General features: G+C 38.8%; 2 long non-coding RNA genes and 2 other non-coding genes across 4 annotated transcripts in view; all 4 read right to left on the bottom strand.

Annotated features, from left to right (window-relative positions):
- Positions 1-4,643: 4,643 nt before the first annotated feature.
- LOC144181124 (uncharacterized) overlaps positions 4,644-21,650 on the bottom strand; it is an 87,462-nt gene continuing 70,455 nt past the window's right edge. Inside the window, exons 3-4 of the long non-coding RNA XR_013324616.1 lie at positions 4,969-5,071; positions 4,644-4,900 (exon numbers count right to left, since the gene is read on the bottom strand). This is a non-coding gene — a long non-coding RNA (uncharacterized LOC144181124). The remainder of the gene's footprint in view (positions 4,901-4,968; positions 5,072-21,650) is intronic.
- Positions 8,958-9,073, bottom strand: trnal-caa (transfer RNA leucine (anticodon CAA)). Its single transcript has 2 exons — positions 9,036-9,073; positions 8,958-9,003 (listed from the first exon to the last, which is right to left on the bottom strand). It is a non-coding gene; the product is annotated as a tRNA-Leu (tRNA).
- trnal-caa (transfer RNA leucine (anticodon CAA)) lies at positions 9,247-9,363 on the bottom strand. Its single transcript has 2 exons — positions 9,326-9,363; positions 9,247-9,292 (listed from the first exon to the last, which is right to left on the bottom strand). It is a non-coding gene; the product is annotated as a tRNA-Leu (tRNA).
- Positions 17,297-19,036, bottom strand: LOC144181127 (uncharacterized). Its single transcript, XR_013324619.1, has 3 exons — positions 18,720-19,036; positions 18,556-18,647; positions 17,297-18,083 (listed from the first exon to the last, which is right to left on the bottom strand). It is a non-coding gene; the product is annotated as an uncharacterized LOC144181127 (long non-coding RNA).

Here is a 21,650-nt window from a genome sequence, read left to right on the forward strand (position 1 = left end):
ATCAAGAGAATCCACCATTGAAGCTTCAATTAAATCTTGCCTGTGTTTTTGTCGCTTGCCTCCCAAAATCCTTCAGAGCAAAAATAAGAACACTAATAACAGGTTATTCAAAGCAATCAACTCAACATGGTTCCCACAGACACAAACATGAATCGTAAAGTCCTGCCGGCAAGATAGTTTTTTAAATGTCCAAAAGCAAATGGGGCAGTGAAGTTTATAAATACACAAATATAATGTGAATTCCCCGCCTGTAGCACCTGCTGTGTTGATTCAAAGGTTGAGTGAGTAATTGGAGAGACCAGCTGAAGTTGTCTTTGTCGCCGCTGTCGAGTGCTCTGGCAGACAAATTGGTCACCAAAGGTAAAAAATGACACACCAACCAGTAAAGCAGCCAGCTATCCGTTGAAGGTAACTATGTCCCTAAACATGCAACACAGTTGATGGTTCTCCTTCCCGCGGTGAGGATTCATGTCGTGCTAGAGCTCCAAGAGGCTGCCCTTGATCATTGATAATTGGACTTGTTTATGTTGTACCCGTGATTTTCCACGGGTGGCAGTATTTCGCCTTTAAAAGACGGGTGAAATAATCAGACAGGTCCTTTGTTGTATTTCAAACCAACTTCAGTTATATCAAAGCAATTCACACAAAACATAATATACAATAACACTCAAATATATACATAGTAACATATTAACAACCCGTTATAATCCAAACAATGTACTTGTTGCTAAAACGATTATAACTTATGAGTATAGAAACTTGTTACCTTTTGTTCCGGCCGTCATATTTTGCATACTTATTATGCTACCCTTATAACGGCGGCCGAAAGTAGCCTGCTGTAAACAATGCACCCGAGACTCGCACATTCACGCACACACATAAAAAAAGTAAACAACCAGCGGCCGAAGGTAGCTCGCTTTAAACAATACCCGAGACTCGCACATTTACGCGCACACATGAAAAAGTAAATAACCAGCGGCCGAAGGTAGCTTGCTGTAAACAATACCCGAGACTCGCACATTTACGCGCACACATAAAAAAAAGTAAACAAGCATCACTAAGCATTACGTTCTTTCTCACATGCTACTTATTGCCTCTTGCACATCTCACACTCAATCGATATTCAAAATAAAGCAACATACCTTTAAAAGACGGGTGAAATAATCAGACAGGTCCTTTGTTGTATTTCAAACGAACTTAGAGAAATGTCTGAATAGCCCGTTATTATACTATACCAAGGTCTATGACCATTGGTTAATCACTGCGTGACTTGCGCGTGCCCATTACGTCATCGCCGTGTGTTTAACGCATGCTAAGCGGCATGAGTCCCTTTTTAACTTAACACCTGCGCTCATGTATAACATCAACTACTTCACTCTGTCACACTCTCCCCCACAAAAACAAATGTCGTCCCGACATTAATATGCTCCCAAACATTTCCACTTTGGTGAGCCGATGCTCATTAAAGTCCAGGCGGCACGGGCCACAGTTCAAATATAATCCACAACTCGTACGGTCCACGTTTAACTGGATGGCACAGTAATCACAGTCCATAACAGTCCCTAACAGTCCATAACAGTCCATAACAGTCCATGACAGTCCATGACCGCATCATGCACGTCGTCCTTGTAGGTTCAAGCTTGTTGGAGTCCAAACAAAAAAGGTGGCTGCAGGTAATATGGATGCAGGTGTACTAACCAAGGGGCCACTCCTGGTGCAGGGTAAACAGTTAGCCGCTCCTGCGGTGACTGTGTACTATAACATGAGGGGATTCCAAGATGGTCATAGGTCGTACGTCGTGGTGGGTGTCTCTCCCTTCTCGGCCGTTCAACAGTCAGCGCCTCAGGTTCCGTCACGGCGGTTGGCGGGGAAGTCTCTGATAACTGCTCATCACTAGGACCTTCAAGAGGAGGGTTTGCTCCCTCACCAGGCAGGTCCTCCAGCTGATGGTCCTCTTCTACTTGTACTGGTCCGGAAGCAGGGCCCCTCACTTCGTGTGTCTGGTCCACAGGCAGTGGCCTGTGCTCCGGCTCCATCTCTTGGGTACCTCTCTCATTTAGCTGGCGTAGCTCATAGTGGAAGTCATCTTCGTCATCGCTTTCTTTGTCTGACTCCTGATGAGATGCCGGCTGCTGTTTCTTTCTCGGCGTCCTCGTGCCGATTTTCCCTTCTTCTGGTGTTATCTCAACGGGCAAATGGTCACAAGACATTAGTAGATTTCTGTGCAGAACTCTGGAACGATCTTTACCTCTTTCTGGCCTAACTTCATAAATTGGTAGGTCAGATCCCATTTGCTTCACCACTGTGTGAACAGTATCTTCCCAGAAGTCACGGAGTTTCCCGGGTCCTCCTCTTGGTGTCAGATTTTCCATCAGGATGCGCTCTCCTGGTTGTAGCACAGAACTCCTTACTTTAGTGTCATAGTGCTTTTTACCTTTTTCTGCCGCTTTCCGTGCATTCTCGGTGGCAATGGTGTACGCCTCCTTCATCTCTCGTGTACGCCTCCTTCATCTCTCGTCTCAATTTCTCCACATAGTCCTGCTGTCCATCTGCATCGGACCTGTTGCATAGTCCAAAGAGCATGTCCACTGGAAGCCTCGGCGACCTCCCGAACAGTAGATAAAATGGTGAATAACCTGTCACATCACAACGGGTACAGTTGTAAACATGCACAAGTTTATTCGAAGGCTCCTTCCAATTCGATTTCTGTATCTCCGTCGGTTCTGGTTCAGTTTCATTTGTCCTGTTGCCAGCGGATTCAAGATTTGAAGAGGAGCTCATTTCTTTTGCGTTCAGAGGTTTAGCTTGTACGTTTCTTGATGTCCGAATGTCTGGTTTTGGTTTGACCTTTGGGAATCTACTCGTCTTTGTCTGTTGAGTAGGAATTGATTCACTAGATTTTTGACATTCAAGGGAAGACTTGTCAGTATCTCTACCATATTGGGTCAAAGCTCTTGTTGCTTCTATCTTTAACCTCTCATTCGCCTGTTCTTGTTCCCTTTCTTTCAAGAATGTAACTTTTTCCAGCTTCAGTAATTCAAGCTCCTCTTTCAGTACTTCCTCCCTCTGGAGAGATGCCATATTCTCTCTTTCTGTTGCTTGCTTGGTCTGAAAAAGTTTCTCCTTCTCCGCAACAAGCATGTCTACCTGTTTCTCCAGAGCCTTTTGCTCTTCTTGTAGTATTCTAATCTCATCAGTTTTCTGCTGCTCGGCTTGTTCAAACTGAAGTTCAAGATGGTCAATCTTTTTCTGAAAGGCTTCTCTCTGTTGCGATATGTCCTCTTCCAGTCTTTTGATGATGTGATCTTTAGATTGAACGAATTCATCAGTATGCAAGTTTTCTAGCGCCAAGAGTTTTTTCTTTTGGGCTATTTCCTCTTCATAAGATAAAAGTTTCAATTCTTTTGCCTCCACATCTGTTGCTGCCTTTGCTAAACAGCCAACTGTTTTGTCAAGCTGGTTCTTCAATTCTATAATTTCGTACCGCTGATTTTCTCTCTCAGCTTTGTAAATTTCTATAGCTTCATTTCTCGCAGAGCTGCTCCAACAAATCTCTTCTTTGCTTATCGCTCTCTTCATTATGCCTAGCTTGTTCTTGTTTCATGGCTTCAAGGTCCCTCTTGAGAATTTTTTCGCGCTCAAGAGAGGCCAAGTGTTCACTATTTATTGCCTGCTTTGCCCCAAAAAGTCTCTGCCACCCCAGTCTTCTGTCTTCATACAACATCCTTATCCCCTCTTTTAATTTTAACAACTCAGACATACCTTGGTCCTCGTCTTTGAGTTCGTTCCTTTCCAGGTGGTTAGCGATGTGACACAACAATTTGAATTGTGATATGCGTTTCGGACTCCCTATGTTAAGGAAATCACATATTTCTAACAGGTCATTAACTGTTAGCTTGTGCAACATTTCTTCTACCTCTAGGCGTACTTGCTCCCGTTCCATTTCCATTTTCTCAACACTGTAGGAGTTTGGTTTATGATGCAAAAGTGAACACTGAACTGGCACGTTTTTACCGTCTCTCTTATGATCTCTACTGGCCTCAGATGACGAGTACTCTGCCAACTTCACGTCCCTTTTCACCACAACGCCTCTCCTCACTGTCTTGTTCCTGGATGTGGTTGGTTCTGCTGGCTCAGCATTCAGTAGTCAGGTTGTGAATACTGGTCATCTAAGCAGCAATCCCAGCGGTGCCTCCAAAAATGTTGTACCAGTGATTTTCCACGGGTGGCAGTATTTCGCTTTTAAAAGACGGGTGAAATAATCAGACAGGTCCTTTGTCGTATTTCAAACCAACTTAGAGAAATGTCTGAATAGCCCGTTATTATACTATACCAAGGTCTATGACCATTGGTTAATCACTGCGTGACTTGCGCGTGCCCATTACGTCATCGCCGTGTGTTTAACGCATGCTAAGAGGCATGAGTCCCTTTTTAACTTAACACCTGCGCTCATGTATAACATCAACTACTTCACCCTGTCACATGTACTTGTATTTCTGTATAGGCGCCAAAATATGTCATATGGTAGTAATAATAGGGATGATCCTGCTCCGTGGTATTTCCATGATCGCGGCCATGTTTGGTGTACATTATCTGTGATATTCAAGGGATTACTGTACCTGTACATATTGTATATACAAACATGATTTTGACAATTTGACTTTTATTCAATAAAATACTAAGAGATGAAACATATGAACCTAGACAACAGGAACTGTAGGACATATTTACCATTGAACTTCACATTCTTTCTGGACATAAACAGGCCACAAAAACAGCTACTAAATAAAAGTAGCCAGTAAGCACAAGGAGGCCGAGGAGGGCCGGGGCAGATCATCGCAGGAATCGAACAGTCAACCAAGAGACGTGATGTGGGGCCAATCACGCGCAAAGACTGGGTCTGGTGGTGGGGAAGCACAAACACTCATTGGAGTGACCGCAACGATAGGCATGTGCCGAGGCGTTTACCGAGAGTCCACAATGCGTTGAGTGCAGCCATCTGTCTGGTATCATCCAGCCGTGCACATAAGCGGTGAGGCAAAAAGCTGCTGGGCGTTAGCTGCATCACCACCTGCTCAAACAAAGGTCAATTACAGTAATCACTACTTTAAAAGAAAAAAACAGAATACAGTAATACGTTGTGTAAGATAAGACAAAGTCTCTTTGCAATTACTTGTTCATATTGTATCAGTTTTTGTGAGTATAACAGCATCGAAGTCATCCTTATGGCTGACATGTCAGCATAAACACCCAAGTGTCTGCCTGAATAATCAATCTTAGTCTTGTGATTGGGTTGACAAGTCAGCACAAATACTCAACTGTCCGACACTGATCAATTACCTTTTGCCCTGCAAATGACTGAAACGTATCTGGCCAAAGTCCTACTGAAAACCGTCAGTTTTGCCTGTATTTAAGTCACATTCACTGGTCATTCGACAAGAGTTGCAAGAACATCGCGCTAAACAGGACTCCACTGTTAGAGCTCTCACTCTCCACTTTGAAGTCTGGTAATAATCCTATTTCCTATTTAAATTGATCTCAGTCTTTCTTAGCCTCCTCCTGAAGTTGAATTTTCAGACCTATCAGTTGACGTACTCATCGCGAGGGGCTATTTAGACGGTCTAATCAGCTTACCGTGCATGTTTTTGGAAAGTGGGAGCAAACCGGAGTAGCCGGTGGAAACCCACGCAGGCTGGTGGAGAACATGCAAACTCCACACAGGTAGACCGACCGAGATTTGAAGCCAGGATTTCAGGGGCTTGGAAAATGAACAAATTAATTGATTTAAAGTAGTTACCTTGTATATATATATATATATATATATATATATATATATATATATATATATATATATATATATATATATATATATATATATATATATATATATATATATATATATATATATATATATATATATATATATATATATATATATATATATATATATATATATATATATATATATATATATATATATATATATATATATATATATATATATATATATATATATATATATATATATATATATATATATATATATATATATATATATATATATATATATATATATATATATATATATATATATATATATATATATATATATATATATATATATATATATATATATATATATATATATATATATATATATATATTTATATATATATATATATATATATATATATATATATATATATATATATATATATATATATATATATATTTATATATATATATATATATATATATATATATATATATATATATATATATATTTATATATATATATATATATATATATATATATATATATATATATATATATATATATATATATATATATATATATATATATATATATATATATATATATATATATATATATATATATATATATATATATATATATATATATATATATATATATATATATATATATATATATATATATATATATATATATATATATATATATATATATATATATATATATATAGATATATATATATATAGATATATATATATATATATATATATATATATATATATATATATATATATATATATATATATATATATATATATATATATATATATATATATATATATATATATATATATATATATATATATATATATATATATATATATATATATATATATATATATATATATATATATATATATATATATATATATATATATATATATATATATATATATATATATATATATATATATATATATATATATATATATATATATATATATATATATATATATATATATATATATATATATATATATATATACATATATATATATATATAGATATATATATATATATTTATCTATATATATATATACCACAAACTGAGCAGTACAACGGTTTTTCACCAGTGTGGATTGCCATCCTTCTGTGTGAATGCTGTATCACAAACTGAGCAGGAAAAAGGTATTTCTCCAGTGTGGATTGCTGTGTGTATTTTTTAGCATTGCTTTGAAGAAAAATCTTTACCACAAACTGAGCAGTAAAACGGTTTTTCTCCAGGGTGGGTTGCTACCCTTCTGAATGAATGCTGTACCGCAAATTGAAAAGGAAGAGGGGTTTTCTCCAGGGTGGGTCTTTTTCAGTAGCTTTGCTTTGAGGAAAAAAAGCTTTACCACTAACTGAGCAGAAAAAAGCTTTTTCTCGAGTGTGGGTCCTTGTGTGTCTATTTATTGAACGTGTGGCCACAAACTGAGCATGTAAAGGGTTTCTCCCCAGCAGGTTCTTGTGTGTACGTTTAAGTCTCGTATGTGCAAATCTTCGACCACACAAGGGTTTTCTCCACTGTGGTTCCTCATATCATTTTTCAAATTATTCTTAGTACCAATTTTTTCCCGCACTGGGGGCATTTGTAGCATTTTGTTACACTGGGAATTTTTTGTGTGACCATTATCATTATCAATGCAAGGAGAGTGTGACGTGGCGTCCTCATTATCTGATGGGGGAGTGAGGAAATTGCCCCTCCCGTTCATAGGCCGCTCCTCCTCTCATTCAGACAGTTTTACCTTTCAAGGGTTCAGCAGTTGACCTGCTGATATCATCCTACCTCTATTGGCGTCTTGAGCCTTTCCGCCTTATTGACTCTGGGGCCGACGAGCCGAAGCCGGCAGCAAGCACCCACCCCGGTCGGACGCTCCATTCCAAATGTTGGTAGCACCGAGCCAAATTCTGTCTGGGCAGGAAGTGTGGGCAAAGCTGGGCTCTTTCAATGAATTTTGTGTTGTGAATGAATGTTTTACAATATAACCACATGACACTGACGACCTTTCTTTTCGTCTTTCTTTTCGATTTGTTTTCTTCTCCTGTGTGTGTGTGTGTGTGTGTCATTTCCCATTTGCAGGCTGAACTGTGCACTATTTTCCATTGGCTTCTTCTTATTGAAGCACTGTGGCTGCATTGGGAAATTGGTCCAAAGGTATAAAAGAAAAATGGTCCAGTGTGGTCATGTCTGTCATTCCAAAGCGCACCTGTCACACCAGATTCTGTGCTAATGTTCAAAGCAGCTCTCTCTGGGCTCTCTGGCCTGGCTGGCCTTGCTGGCCTTCCTTGCCTGCACCGAGAGGAGGACGTTATCTGAAAGGCGGGCGTGGCCTTGCTGGCTAATTCTGAGGAATTCTCCACACCTCAGAAATGTCAATCAAATTGGCTTCCGAGGAAGTCTTTTGCACTTACAGCTTTTTGCTGAAAGACATGTAAGCCCTTTTCTTATCTTAACTCTTCTTTTCTTTTCTCAACTCATCTTTTCTTTCTTAACTCTTCTTTTCTTTTCTTTTTTTGGTTTTTGTGTATTCTCCTCGCCAATGATCTTTTAGGTCCAGTCTTTTTTCTTTTTCTTTTCTGTTCTTTCTTTTTCTTGTCTTTTCTGTTCTTTTCTTCTCTTCTCTTCTCTTCTCTTCTCTTCTCTTCTTTTCTCTTCTTTTCTTTTCTTTTCTTTTCTCTTCTTTTCTTTTCTTTTCTTTTCTTTTCTTTTCTTTTCATTTCATTTCATTTCATTTCTTTTCTTTTCTTTTCTTTTTCGTTTCATTTCTTTTCTTTTTTTCTTTTCTCTGTGCCAATGATCTTTCATGTCCAATCAAGAGCGATAACAAATAACATCTTTTACGCATTGCTTTTGAGTATTTGTTGTTGGTTTTATATATATATATATATATATATATATATATATATATATATATATATATATATATATATATATATATATATATATATATATATATATATATATATATATATATATTTTTTTTTTTTTTTTATTAAGGACTGTACCACTAGCTTCATATGCCTTCGAAATTTTCCAAAAATAAGGTAAAGATGACGTATATGAGTCATTTTTATGTATTAATATTTTCAAGTGATTGCGAACTACGTGTCATTAAGCAACATTATTTCTTCAAAATCATGTCAGAAGTGGGATTTGAACCCACGCCTCCATTTGGAGACCAGAATACTCATTCATTTTGCATGAAAGGGATCCAACCTTGAGTCCGGCGCCTTAGACCGCTCGGCCATCCTGACTTGGTGAATGACAGAAATGGTATCGCTCAATGACAGAAAATGTCCGGTCGACGGACATTTACTCATGATTCGTATGGCACAAAATGGACGGGGACTTGATATTTTCACATCATAAATGAGGTAAAACTCTGAATTTAGGTGTGCATGTGATATTGGTGGCTGCCTAAAAATCATGTCAGGAGTGGGATTTGAACCCACGCCTCCATTCGGAGACCAGAATACTCATGCAGTAAGGATGAAAGGGGATCAAACCTTGAGTCTGGCGCCTTAGACCACTCGGCCATCCTGACATAAGAAATGACGACCGCCATCATTTTGACATGTTCATCTAAATTTGGATTTTGACCTAATTTGTGAAATAAAAATATTAAATTCGCAGCCCGCGGGCCATTTTGTATCTATTTTAATGCTGATATAAGTGGGCATTCTCAATAGCCATTTTGGATTGGATTGGATAACTCTATTCATCCCGCATTCGGGAAATTTAATTGTGACAGTAGCAAGAAAAGGGGGAATGCAAATACGGGAGATTAAAAACCACATACGACGTAGTACGTAGTTACAAATCAGACCGGCCATGAGCAAACTACGGCCCGCGGGCCATAGCCAGCCCGCTAGACCTTTTAATCCGGCCCACCAATATGGCGCCGTCACGCGGAAGCCAGTGGGAGTAGTTCTGTCCACTCTCATTTGTTTTTCATGTTTTACAGCTCCTCCATCTTTTTTTTTTAATTACATTTTAATATTTCTTTATACATTCCTTTTTTTCTTTACTTTGTACTTTATTAGGAATGTTGGAGTTATCAATATGATATATATGCTTGCAATAAAGAACGATTTGCTTATTTTGGATATGAAACATTACATATATGAACGCTTTTCTTATTTTGGATATTAAATATTACATACATGAACGCTTTGCTTATTAGGAATGTTAGGTTCATCATTATTATAAATGTGACATTAATAAGAGGCATTTTAATACATCTGTTGCAAAAGAAGTGTTCGCTCCAAAGTGAACCAAAACACCTTTGGAGGTCACTTCTCCTTCACACCTGGACTTCTGGATACTATGGTTCACAGCAAGAGAAAGGTACATTGTTTTGGGAAGCCCGAACTTTGAAGACGGTTAACAACAAGCTCTTGGGAACTGTGGATTTGTTTTGGGAAACATGGCTTCTCAAGACGGTCTGCATAAATTTTCTCTCGGGAAGATTTGACAGACCTACAATAGTTTTGAGAACTGTGACTAATGTTTAGACTTCTGTTATGCATGTTGTTTAAATCTTATGAATATATTAGCAAAAGGGACCGGAGGCGCATGTTGATCGATTCTCTCTTGCAAGAATAAAGGATATGATCTCAGATGCCTCCGTTATTGAAAGGTGAACTTGGGAATACTTATTGGTGCACCTATCAATAAGAACATTGTAATTCATTAAAAAGCATCAGGTTCTCATCAAGATCATTTTCCCCTTTTTCAATTTGAATAATTTGACCTTTTTGCATTTACAAAACAGGCACATTAATTTCCTTATTATATTGACCCTAATAATGTGCGTTTGATTCATCCAGTATCTCAGAAATACCACTTGTGATGATTTTTCTTAAAATGTTCTCCTCAAAGTAACACATTTGTACTGCCGATTAAAACCATGAATATGGAAGTGAAAATTGTCAATCGGGGCTGCTTATACGCGAGAAATTGTAAAATTCCAAAATTTCAAGGCCATTTTCAGGGAGCGGCTTATACGCTCTGGCGGATTATGTGCCAATAAATACGGTACGCACATGCCACCTTGGCTGGAATATAAGACAATGTCATTTTGCATTGAAATAAGACTGAAAAAGTCTCAATCGGCTTACATTCGGGGTGTAAACATGATATCCATTCACAAGGCTAGATGGCACCAGATACCCTTAAAGCAAATACTGAACACTTTGATGGTAAATTGAATGCCTCAATTGCTTACTCCAAACAACAAATAAACTGGGCTTGGTGTCCAAAGTAGGTCACAGAAAGCTACCCAAATAAACCATGATACCGCAACATTAACATAGCAGTCGATGACATCCTGAAAAAGTCTTTCCTTCAGAGACTTGACGCTTTCTTCAGCTTTGGAGTAAGAATCCGATGACAAGCTGGAAGGTTTTCTTGCCCATCTTATGATTCCTACAGTTCCAGTCAAAAAAAGTTCAAGATTGTTTCATAACCATTTTCGAATCCAATTGATGATTTCATTCTCCCCCCACAAGTTGCTCCATGCAATAAGCGCTTGACCGTCGCTACACACCACCGCATCTCACCTCATCTTCTTCCGATCATCGTCCCTCTCCCCAGACAGTTAATCCAGCCCTTCGGCGAAGATCACAGAGCGTTCCGGGGCCAGCCGGGAGACATACTCTCCATAGAGTGGCCAGGGTCGAGGCCACGGCGTCGACCCTGGGAGGCGTCCGGGAGAAATCCTAACGAAATGCCCGTGCCAGCTCACCGTGCTCCTCAGGATGCGGAGGAGCAGTGGCTATAGGCCGAGCCCCATCCCCTATGACCGAGCATCTTAAAAGGCCTCAACGGGACTGCTTCAGCATGACGGCATCCCCTACAGATAGTTTGCCGCCAGCGATTATTACGACATTTCATGGATGTTCATCTTCTTTTGACGTGCTGAATGATAACTGACTTCCTTCTTCAACACATCTGGCATTTAATTGAAGCTATCCGTCTGATAATCTACATTCACGTAGTTGTAGAAGTAATTAGGCAAAAGAATAACAAGCGGCAATAAAGGAGACTTTCAACGATTGGTTGTTCGCAGAAGAACCCCCGCCCCCATCCTATTCCATCTTATCGGATCTCACTTTTCCCATGATAAGAGATGGAATGTTTGGTCTGGTTATATGAAAAATGAACTTAAAAATAGGAAGATTAGTGTAAGATAAGACAAAGTCTCTTTGCAATGACTTGTTCATATTGTATTAGTTTTTGTAAGTATAACAGCATCATAGTCGTCCTTATGGCTGACGTGTCAGCATAAACACCCAACTGCCTGACTGAATAATCAATCTTAGTCTTGTGATTGGGTTGACAAGTCAGCACAAATACTCAACTGTCCGACACTGATCAATTACCTTTTGCCCTGCAAATGACTGAAACGTATCTGTCCAAAGTCCTACTGAAAACCGTCAGTTTTGCCTGTATTTAAGTCACATTCACTGGTCATTCGACAAGAGTTGCAAGAACATCGCGCTGAACAGGACTCCACTGTTAGAGCTCTCACTCTCCACTTTGAAGTCTGGTAATTTCTATTTAAATTGATCTCACTCTTTCTTAGCCTGCTCCTGAAGTTGTATTTTCAGACCTAACAATTAGATTAATACCTTTTATGAAAATGAACCGCCCATAACTATGTTTGTTATTATTTTATTTTTATCTAACAATCATTCATATGTTAACCAGGTGTTTGATTTAGGTGATTATCCCGGATCACCAGATTTAATTTTATATTATTTAGTGATTCCAAATGTCATTGAAAGAAGAGAAGGATTGAAGAGCTTTCAAATAACGTGTATCATCTATATGTAGGTTCTTAGCTATCTTTTGGTTTGTTGACTGAATGTCTGTAGATTTTGCGTTTTTTACATAACTAATTCAGTTACCAAAGCAGAGGGGGTCAATCTGGAGGCTAACAAGGCCACAAATAAAGATAATAAAAATACAAAGGGAGATGGAATGGATGATCTGTTCTTGGTGATGATTTATATGATTGGTGATGATTTCTATTGTGATGACCAAGCTATGTTTACACCTTTTTGATTTCAACTCATCTCCTTGGAACAGGACATGACTTGAGTTATACCCACTTGTTTATCTGCATTTAGTCTTGAAAGTGGACGTGCCTTGAGGACAGAGCCCTCTCTGCAACCCGGAAGCTACTAAAGGGTGGAAGTAGAGGCAGCCCAGACTGGTCTGTATTGTTCAAATGATATGTCTGTGTCCTGTTTGTGCCGAAAGACATTTAGCCTACAGACATCTGGCCAACAGTCCTTCGGCCAGATGGTCTTTCGGTCTGTTGGCTATTTGTTTAACCGACTATCTGGGTTACTTTACAGTGGCAGCCATCTCGAAATTTACTGCTACCCACTGGACATATTTCTAAATACAAGTACGTAGTGCAATGTGCTGGCCTGAATTTTTATTTAATATTCTTATATAATGTACACATATACATGCTCTTGCTATGTGAAAAAAAACACTGTAAGACTTACTAAAAGACAGACTGGGGGGCTTAGAGAACAATACCTGAAAATGCCATGGAACACACATTATAGAGCATTATTTTAATTTAAATCATTTCCCATTATTTTAGGTAATATATATTCAGAATGATTTCAATTATTCAAAGATTAATCTCAATGTTTTTCTATGCTGGTGTAAATTACATTATCTACTGTTAGAACTACCTTTTTCTGCCATTATAGTACTTACTGTACTGTTATAACTACTTTGTTTGGCCCTGAATAAATGTCCTTGTTATTCTAAATGAATGTTGTTTTCTGTAACTTGTTATTCCAAATGAATGTTATTATCTGAAACTTGTAATTCTAAATGAATGTTGTTATCAGTAATGGGTCGCATATGGCCCGTGGGTCGAGGTTTAAAAACTTGTACACACACACACGACCGGGGACGGGGCGAGCGCGTCGGCTAAATGTTCTTCGGCTAGATAGTCGGTCGGCTAATTCTACGTTTGTCCAGATGGTCTTTCGGTCAGTTGGCTGTCGGCCAGATGTCAGTCGGCTAAATGTCTTTCGGCAAGTAGACCGTGCGCCTTGGGGTCTATTCCGTGGAAAGATTGAGGAACGTGAGCTTCGAGGAATTGGCACATTTATTGGTCAATTCTCAAAAAAAACAAAGAATATGACAGGAACATCAGTGCATTTGTAAAATTCAATTGGTAAAATGAGATCATGTGCTTCTTACACGATTTGTCATAAATTGCTTATTGCTAAACAAGCTAGAGTGCTTTCCAAGCCCCAAAACTGGAAGTAACCTTCACGATAACTAAGAAAAAATGTGTGAAACATCAACAGGAATTCTTTCAGAAATATTTTTCAAAACCAACAAAATGGACAGTAATGTGAAACGTGCTGTTGACCAGACGGCAAATGAAATCAAATGTTCAAATTCTGTGTGTCAGGCCCGAAACAACCCCCCCATTCCCCAAAAGTCAGCTGGGAACTGCAGAAGAAATGGGAAAAGATCTAGGGACCGAGTCACCCCCACCAAAGGGACGCTAGCCCTCTGTTCGATACAAGTTTATTCATAAATACATTTAACAAAATGTTTTGTACTGCTTTTTTTTCTCGTGAACACAAATAATGCTCTGTTTTATTACCATTTCAGCATTCCTGTTATGTTATAAGGGTTTTTTTAAAACTCGGATTGATAAAGAAAACATGATTCGGAATATAAAACCACTGCACAAACAACTGCGACGAGGGTCTGAAGGACTTTCTATCAAAACTAAAAAGCCATTAAATACCGCAAGACGTGGTGAGCTGCCCTCTCTCTGGCGATTTCCAGCAAACATTCTCCAGGTTAGAGAAAGCAGAGGCTACAGCGCAGGGTTGCGGATTCGAACCCACAGCTCCGGAGATTTTAGCCTGAGCGAGCCGAGGCGGTCGCAGGGGTTGATGTGGGCCTGACCGCCGTGACTTGTCCAAGCGAGAAAGCCTTTTATTCGCATGTTTTTGCATTTGGGGGTCCCAGTTGACTGAGATGTTGAAGCCATACTGCTTCCTAAAGGCTAGAAAGAAAGAAAAAAAGTGTCCAATAAAAAGCCAATTTGAAGATTAAGAGGAGAATAGAAATGTTCCCGATATATAAAAGCAACATCATATCAGTTAGTCAGCTCTACAGTGGTAGCGTTCCATAGACCAGGGGTGTCCAAACTATGGCCTGCGGGCCATGCAGCCCTGCTTATTGTTATGATTAGCCTCGGGTGTGCAACCCAGGAGAAAATATCGTGACAAAATAACCTTACAAGCAATAAAATGGAGTAATACAACCAAAATACAAGCATAATTGGGAGAAGGAAAACGAGGGACATACCAAAGAGAGAAAAAACTTCTACAACGACACACACAAACACGGGGTTGCAATACACAGAGCAGTTGTTGATGACAAAAAACAACACTTGAGTCACACAAGGGAAGGAGAGCCAGAAAGAACAAAGCAGGTGAACACATTTTTAGTAGGAAGGCCGACATTGAATTGTTTCAGTCTCATTGCCAGTCAAAATGCATTGGATGTCTATGACCGTCTATGACAAGTTAGTAATTCAAAATAAACTTTAAAAACATGTTTTTTTTTTCATTTTTAACCTCATACCTCAAATCCTGGTCAGTCCATCTGTGTGGAGTTTGCATGTTTTCCCCAGGTCTAAGTGAGTTTCTTCCGGGTACTGCGGTTTCCTCCTACATTCCAAAAGGAAAATTAGATGTAGGATTAAACTCTGGTTCTTAACTCAATCACAGTATGAACAAAAGGCTCTCTCTGAGATTCTTCTTTTGAGGTTGGACTCATGCTGATAAGGAGACAGATGGTCCGGACGATGTGGATTCCAGGATGGAGAGTGTGAAGTCCGGAGAAGTCTCGGCAGTCGTGGACCAGTCCGCATCATTGTCAATCAGCGAATGAATATGCATTTGTGTAATACTATAACTGTGCAAATGAGAGTCTGGGCAATGTCTTTCTCTCTTCCGTTTGGGACAGCAACATTCAGAGGGTTTTATTCTTTGGGGGGGATCAATTTGTCAGGAATAAATCATCTGCGGATTAACTCGCTCAACCCTGGTTTGTCTCCTACGATGCAACAATAAAAAGGATTATTCATGCAAATCAAGCTATGTAATGGCGAAAACCTGACGCTAATGGAGCGCGTTCGCTAGATACCAAAAGGACGGAAATCACGCAAATCCCATCGAACTTGATTAAAAGTCGAGTCAATCGTGTCTAAAAAAAAGCACCTAAAAAGTCGGTCGGAGTGTGATGAAAGTGTGGTAGAAATTGAAAGTGACAATTTGAGCCACATGAGATCTTAACAAAAGTCCCAAGCCAGTGCAAGAAAAAAACCATGGCGGCGTTATAGATGAGATTCAAGTGTTGAATTAAAACACATAACAATACGCACCTGTGCATTTGCATTGAGCAATTCAAACATTTCCTGGTGTAGTGCGCGTCTTTCCATTTTTTCAAAATGATAAACACGGTTCGAATAAGTGTACCCGAAATGACCAAAATGGGCGGGGCCAGAACGTCACTCAGTGCCCGAAAAGAAATTTTATTCCATCAAAAAAAAAAATCAAAAAAAGGAGGGCTACCCTTTTTTTTGTTAAATGTGGATAAGCATATCGGGTGACTAAACGTACAAAACCAGTACCTCTCTACTTAAAAATTATTTACTTTTCTAAAACCTTGATTTACAAAAGTGAAATAAGAGATGTTGAAGGGACCATTCATTGATGAAGGAAGTTCAACTTACAAAGATCATCTGACGGGGGGAGTTGGGCGAATCACATTGAACCTTACTTTAAATTTCGCTTTGGTTGGTGCAGAAAATGAGATATGTCATTACTTATACTTAAACTTATGTTTGTATGATCATCCAAGTCTCGAATGTATTTGAATTTCGTCTTACGCTGCTGAGGATATGATGACTACTAGGCTTTTTTTGTCAGTCAATGAATGACGACAATGCCTATGTCTGATTATCATTTTCATTTTTTCATTTTTTCATTTTCATTTTCATTTTTTTATTCATTGTACATTCCACACTTATCTTGAGACCCACAATTGCTTCTTCTTGGCTGTCCAAGAAACCTGAAAGATCTCATGGCCTAACTACAAAATCAAGTTAATTAAAAGGCTATTAATAATATTCAAATGAACTTTGGGCAGTGAGAGAGAGCGAGAGAGCTTTAAACTGGAGTCAGATCTACGAGAAGTTGTCTTTTCCCTTGAGAATATACCAGAGAATCCCCCATTGAAGCTTCACTAAAGTCTAGGTCTGTGTTTTTGTCACTTGCCCGCCAAAATCTTTCAGAGCAAAAATAACAACACTTATATCAGGTTATTCAGAGCAATCAACTCAACATGGGTAACTGTTAGGTTCATCAATAATTACACTTTAATATAAAAATAAATCAATACAGGCACACATCTGATTCAATGATTGACATTTAATTACATTTACATCTCTGATGATCTACTTGCAAGTGAGAATACATTCCGACATCGTCTCCATCACGAGCAATTTTACCGTGCGGGCATTTCTCCTGCCCCTTTGAGGCCATAAATCAAAACAATTACAAGGTTATGAATTCAAAAGCAAAAAAAAAAAAAAAATACACCTGCAATAAACGTAGCATATCAGGTATACAATAATAACAATTAAGGACAACTCAAAACAAAGTCCATTGGAATTTAAACAAACAAGCCTTCATTCGACAAAACAATTTCACAAAGAAGCAAAAAGAGCGTCACAATTTACGAAAATATGCGAGTAATCAAGAAGGTTGCTTGGATAGCGATCATGCTGCATTAGCATTTTTTTAAGCCTCCGTCCAGGTCTGCATTGCTTGAAGTCCAGTAAACAGTCCTTGGAAGGAAGACTCGGTGACTTGTTACGATCCCGAGTTCTCTTCAGACAAATTGAAGAATTTTCCATACAAAAATGATTAAATGCACACATTTAATAGTATTACAGAATTAATGCAACAGTAGCGCAGACCAACACAAACATCAATAGTAAAGTCCAGCCGGCAAGATACTTTTTTAAATGTCCAAATGCACATGGTGCAGTGAAGTTTATAAATACACAAATATAAAGTGAATTTCCCCGCTTGTATCACAAGCTATGTTGATTCAAAGGTTGAGTGAGGAAGTGGAGAGACCAGCTGAAGTCGTCTTTGTCGCCATTGTCGAGTGCTCTGGCAGACACATTGGTCGCTAGAAGTAAAATATGACACATCAACCAGGAAAGCGGCCGGCTATCAGTTGAACGGTAAAGGTAACTACATCCCAAAATATGCAACACAGTTGATGGTTCTCGTTCCCGCGGCGACAATTGATGTCGTGCTAAAAGAGACTGCCTTGGAGGTTGATCATTGATAATTGTACTTGATCTGCTGACCACACTTGGACTACATATTTATTGATAATTCATTTGTCTGTCTGCTGTTATGTTATTTGTAGACTAAGTGGTGGAAGCTTTAAATCTCACTATACTTGTATAATGACAATAAAAGCATTCAATTCAAGAAGTTGTCACAAAAATAGATTCAAGATTTAGCGTCACTAAAAAAAGTTGTTGTACTGTAATGGCACCTATGTGCCATTTCAACTATGCCTGTTCTCTGGAACACATTTACCACATCTCCATGGAAACATCAGCGTTGATAGATGCAATGTATGTCCATACCTTGCTGGATTCTATCATTCCCTATCCGAGAGAGACCGAAAAAGGCGACTCTGGGTCAGAGGATTTTTCTAGTGGCAATGTTTGGCCCATATCTGGAGAAACAAAGACAGGTCACACGGGGAGGGAAAATATACCACAAAGCCAATCAATCCCTAACAGCATACCTGTTGAGATGTTTCTGTCAGTACCAAAAAAAGGACAGCGGACAGTTTTGCAGTCTCGGGGATGAGAGATGCTGCTGCGCTCGTGTAGGCGCCGTCATCGGTGAGTAGGGAAAACACAGCTGACCCTTTTGCGCTTGGGACTGTGACCCTGGCCTGACCTCTGAGTGTGCAATACTGGTTGCGCAACACACCAGCCATCCGCTTGCTGCACTTCCGATGAAGCATGCCGCAGAGCAAGCAAAAATTAGACACAGAAGAAGCACGCATACTCATTTATATAAAACAGCCTTATAGTGTTATACAGTGTTACCTTGACAAACGAGTGTTGGGTTTGTTCTGTTTTACTATTATAATAGTTATATTAATTCATTTCTTTGTTGGGTTTGTTCTGTTTTACTATTATAATAGTTATATTAATTCATTTCTTTATTAAATCATTCTCTTTCTTTTCTCTGTATTAATTCATTACATTGTTAAATCATTCTCTTTCTGTTTTTCAAAAGTGTTGAGGTCACACCAAGTCATCTTTAACCTGGACAGCCTGTTCCAGGATGGTTATACAAACAATCCACCCAATCTGGGTCCTTGAGATTTGGTGGGCCCTTGGTGACGAGGACAGGGCTATTCGGACAATAACAAGAATATTGTTATCGTTATGTAACCGTACACTTCGGGTTTTTCTGTATGTAACGATTATATGATTCTGATTATATTATATGATTCTTAGGTCAAGGAGGTTGTATAATTACTCTAATCTACATGTTGTTAGGTCTAGTCCCTGTTTTTGTTATTAGTAAAATACTTTGATTGTTATTGTAGTCCCAGATGTTGTTTTTACTCATACGTGATGGAATGATCAACAACTCTGTAACTTGTGACCATAAGAATGGGACGAAAACGTCTATTCGAGGAGATGTTCGGAAGTTGTAAGGTGACACTTGCTGTAATGCTCCCCTCCGGAGGCTTTTATCTGTTGTATCCATTTCTATTTAATTAAATGTCAATAATTGAATAAGATGTCTTCCTGCAGTTATTGATAATTACGGACGAAGGTAATTATTAATGAACCTGACATTTTGGTCCTTCTGAGCCATGGAGGTCAATATACCGGAGCGAGAACCCAGGCGCTGCTGTTCGACATCTGGTAAGTGACCGTGCGCACGGCGTCTTCAAAACCCTTGGTGGGCCGGAGTTTTTCGACGGGGGCGCCTGGATTCTCGGCGGTTGAAGACTTTTCCTGCTAGAGGGAGACATCTGATGGATCTCGGGTAAGTCCGCATTAATGTCTGCATGTTGTGACGGTGTTTCCAAATGCGTTAAAGGGACATTGTATGTGAGGTCCATTGTGGGCTGGTTTCGCGTCCTGGGTGACGGCGACAAAACCCTGTGTTTATACTAGTCAATGGCAGGTACGGTGGGGCACTTTGCTGGAAAGTGTCCTGTGTCTCAGGGGTAGGCACGAATGTATTGTACTGGAGGTACAATGGTGGGGCTGGGAAGTGTCCTGTGTCTAAAGGGTAGGCACGAATATGTTGTAAATGTTGTATGGTGTTTGTGTGGTTTCTGCAGTAAAATTAAGATAAGCCTAGGAAATACAGTCGAAGGAGTGATAATAATAAAAATAGAGTGATAATAATAAAAATAGATATAATAAAGTTAACTGTGTGAGGCACACGAACTCACTACAAAAAAGTAAAATATGGGAAACACGTGTTGTAAGGCGGGTTTGGATGACGATCCAAAAAATACGTCTAACTTGTAAGGATTGGAAAAAATTGGTAAGACAAAGCGCTTTAAAAATATTACACAGCTATATTTATGGATAAATAAATATGGGTTTGCTGGCCAGCTAAAAATGCATAAAATGCAGGATAATATATACACTAATGGAGGTAATATACATATATAAATAATATGTGAGTGGATAAAAGTGTAACAGCTTGTTCCACAGACACTAATGGAGGTAATATACATATATAAATAATATGTGAGTGGATAAAAGTGTAACAGCTTGTTCCACAGACACTAATGGCGAAATAAGGCCGGGGAGAAGTTAAAAAATACTATTTTGGGAAAATAGTGGGGGCTCCCTCGGATAACGGGGATATATTTAAGACCGTGGCGGCGGGAAAGTACTGTTTGGTAAGGAAAAAATAGCGGGGCCTCCTCGGCTGACGGGGAAAATATTTACCGAGATAGGTGACGGGCGCGGAGGAAGTTTAACAAAAATAAGGGAGCTAGAAAATTAATGGGGACACTGGTATTTGATTTGGTTAATCCAGGTATGACATTTTTGTGATTACAATTAAATTGGGGTTTTTGTGATGCTTGGGCTTGTATAACAACAATTAGAATGGTTATTTCCAAGTGCTGGTGGTGCTTTGTTAATATAACCTATATGTACTGTCAATTTACAGCAATGTGATGGCTTATTGCAGCTTGGTTTTTGATCCCGTCCGCTAACGGGAAGATGGTGTTTAAAAAGACAAAAGAATATATACAAAATGATCATGTAAATGTTTAGCAGGGAATGTCACCTGTGTTTTTATTATGCTCTAGACTTGCAAAAAAAAATGTGTCGACTGCGGGGGAAGCGTTTCTGGTGCAGCGGCTGCTGATTAGCTGGGAGTGAAACATGTGGGCCGCGGGGCAGACGATTTAACTGTGTTGGGCTTTCGGGAGCGTTCGGACCGTGTAAACGACTAAAATTTTGTGATCCTTTCCGTGAAGACATTATAATAATAATAATTGGCCTTGGGGGTGCTGAAGCAAACTTGAGGGCAGAAAATGGGTTTTTGCCATATTGTTGTGCTTGCAGCATACATATTCTGGATATATGAGGTCTTGGAAAAATATTGTGATGTAGTTGAATATCGGAAGAGGGGTTAATTTGACGTTTTAATGGTTGTCTTCTCTAAAAAGCGTTGTATT

The sequence above is a fragment of the Stigmatopora nigra genome, chromosome 23 (assembly GCF_051989575.1).
Source record: "Stigmatopora nigra isolate UIUO_SnigA chromosome 23, RoL_Snig_1.1, whole genome shotgun sequence".
NCBI classification, from domain to species: domain Eukaryota; kingdom Metazoa; phylum Chordata; class Actinopteri; order Syngnathiformes; family Syngnathidae; genus Stigmatopora; species Stigmatopora nigra.